This window comes from Penaeus monodon, chromosome 39 (assembly GCF_015228065.2).
Source record: "Penaeus monodon isolate SGIC_2016 chromosome 39, NSTDA_Pmon_1, whole genome shotgun sequence".
Taxonomy (NCBI): domain Eukaryota; kingdom Metazoa; phylum Arthropoda; class Malacostraca; order Decapoda; family Penaeidae; genus Penaeus; species Penaeus monodon.
In genome coordinates, this window is record NC_051424.1 from 30,568,797 (window position 1) to 30,571,857 (window position 3,061).

The window sequence follows — 3,061 nt, forward strand, 5'->3', positions numbered from 1 at the left end:
TCGTGGTAGTGGTATTATATAAGTCATGATGGATGATGATGATGATGATGATGATGATGATGATGATGATGATGATGATGATGATGATGATGATGATGATGATGATGATGATGATGATGATGATGAGGAGGAGGAAGGGGAAGAGAGAAAGAGAGAGAGAGAGAGAGAGAGAGAGAGAGAGAGAGAGAGAAAGAGAGAGAGAGAGAGAGGAGAGAGAGAAGGAGAGAGAGAGAGAGAGAGAGAGAGAGAGAGAGAGAGAGAGAGAGAGAGAGAGAGAGAGAGAGAGAGAGAGAGTAATCACTAAGACGTGTCTCGCAGCCAAAAGGTAAAAAAAAAAGTGAAGAAAAAAAACAGCCAACTGAACATAAACAACAAAAAACAACAAAAACAAAAACACCCCATCCCCAAACTACATCTTCAATCTCCATCCCAGCAATCGCACCTGCTCCCCTACACTCCCCACCCCACTTCCCCATCTTCCCCATCTCCCCCACTCCCACCCCCCCTCACCCCACCCCCATCCCCCATACGGAAGAAGAAAAGATCCCATTCACACAGGTAACTGTTCACAGGCGTACTTACGTGCACTAACACAAAGATCTGGGGGGGGGGTAATGGTTGATAGATTGGTGTACATCGGTAGATAGACTGGACAGACTGATGGGTAGGAAGGCAGAATGGATAGGGGGACGGTGGGCGGGGGTTGGTGGGAGTGATGAGTGTGTTTTTCCTGCTGCTGCTGTTGTTGTTGTTGTTGTTGTTGTTTTTGTTGTTGTTGTTGTTTTTGTTGGTGGTGGTGGTGGTGGTAGTGGTGGTGGAGGGTGAATGGAGAAATTAAAATTGAAATTAGAGAGAGAGAGGGGGGAAGGAGAGGGGGAGAGAGATAGGGAGAGGAGAGAGAGAGAGAGAGAGAGGAAAGGAGAGAGGGGAGAGAGAGAGAGGAGAAAAGAAAAGAAAAAGAGGAGAGAGGAGAGAGGAGAAAGGGAGGAGAATGAGATTGACATGAAATGGAAAACGAAAAAGAAAAAGAGAAAGCAAGAAAGAAGAAAGGAGAAAGAAACAGAGGGAGATAAACGTACTCCATCACTGTCACTACAATTAGTACAACGGAAGGAGGAAAACCTTAGTAGAGCGAGAAAAATAGAAAGAAAAAAGTATCGGACAAAAGTAGTTAAACGTGGCAAAGTTTGTCCGTAGGCTTTATTACTTCCAACCTCTGTTTGTAACTTGTGTAATTCATTTCCGAGATGAGGGAAAAATTGGGTGGGTGAAAAATGACTGCAATAAATTCGGGCGGCTCATATTTTTGTAGTCTTTAGCATAGAAATATTTTGCTCTTTCTCGCACCGACTCCGTTTTCTCAGAATGTGCTTGAGACTTTTTGGCTTTGTTTATCCGAGGCTTTGAACTCTCTCGTCTATTTCCACGAACGCAAACGCAAACGCACGCGAACATACACATATACCCCTTTCGTTTTGGCGCGGAACACAAACAAGAGAAACAAACATACATAAACATAATAAATACATACATACAACATCACACCCCCCACACACGTCCCTTCTCTCTTCAGTTGTCACATGGCCTGGCAATGGGGATGGGGTGTGGGGAGGGGATCTTGCAATGGGTAAGGGGGTAAGGGAGAAGGGGGGAAGGGGAGGGGAAGGGTAAGGGGGTACGGGTGAAGGGGAAGGGGAAGGGGAAGGGGAAAGGGTAAAAAAGCTCCCCGGGGTTTTATGTGAGGCACGGGAAAACAAAAAAATTTTTAGCCAGGCACAAATGTTTGCATTTTTAAAAAACTTTTTTCCCTTTGTTTCCCCCTTTTTTTAGTAGCGCGGGTATGGATAAAGTTATATGGGATATAACATATTTAAATACAAAACAAAAATAGGTTTAAAAAAAATAAATAAAGAATAAAATTTTAAAAAAAAAGAATAAAAAAAATAAATTATATAGGGGAAATAATATATAAAAATTTAAAGAAAATTTTGGGAAATAAGAAATAAAATTTTAAAAAAAAATAATAAAAAATAAACCTTTTTTGGGGGGGGGGGAAAGGAAAACCAAATAACAATAAAAACCAAAGTAGGAAAAAAAAAAAAAAAAAAGAAAATAAAAAATAAGGGGAAAATAGGAAAAAAAAAAAAAAAAAAAAGAAAGAAGGAGAAATAAAGAAAATAAAAGAAAAAATAAAAGAAAGATAATAAAGGGGAAGGAAAAAAGATAAAAAATAGGAAGAGAGGAAGTATGAAAAGTTAGATAAATAGAGAGGAGAAATTTATAGAAAATAATTTTTAAAAATTTAAAATAGATTATATAAAAGGTATTAAATATAAAAAATTAAAAAATTTTGATATATAATAAAATATTATAATAATATATATAAAAATAAAATATAAGTATATAAAATATATATTAAAATATATATTAGATATAAAAATATTATTATTTAATTTAAAAAAAAAAGGGGATTATATAATAATAATATAATTTAAAAATAATTTTAAAATAAAATTAATAAATAAAGAAATTAAAAATATTATAAAATATATATTATATATATATATAATATATTTTTATATATATATATATTTTATATATATATAAAAATAAAATTTTGTGTGTGTGTGGTGTGTGTGTGTGTGTTGTGTGTGTTGTGTTGTGTGTGTGTGGGGTGTGTGAGTTATATGTCTATTATAGCGGTATTGTATATGTATGTAGTGGTCATGTATTTTTATGATGTAGGTAGTATGATGTATTTTGTATGTTGTATGTATGTATAAGTATATAGTATAATGTATAATGTACGTAGTTATGAATGTATGTATATGTATGCAATATTGAATGATTATTTTTATTCAAACCCCCGAGAAAAGGGGAGAGAGAGAAAGAGAGAGAGGAGAAGGGAAGAGAGGAGAGAGAGAGAGAGAGAGAGAGAGAAGGGGAGAGAGAGAGAGAGAGAAGAGGGAGAAGAGGAGGAGAAAGAGAGAGAGAGAGAAGGAGAGAGAGGGGGAGGGGAGAGGGGGAGAGAGAGAGAGGGGGAGAGAGAGAGGGGGAAGAG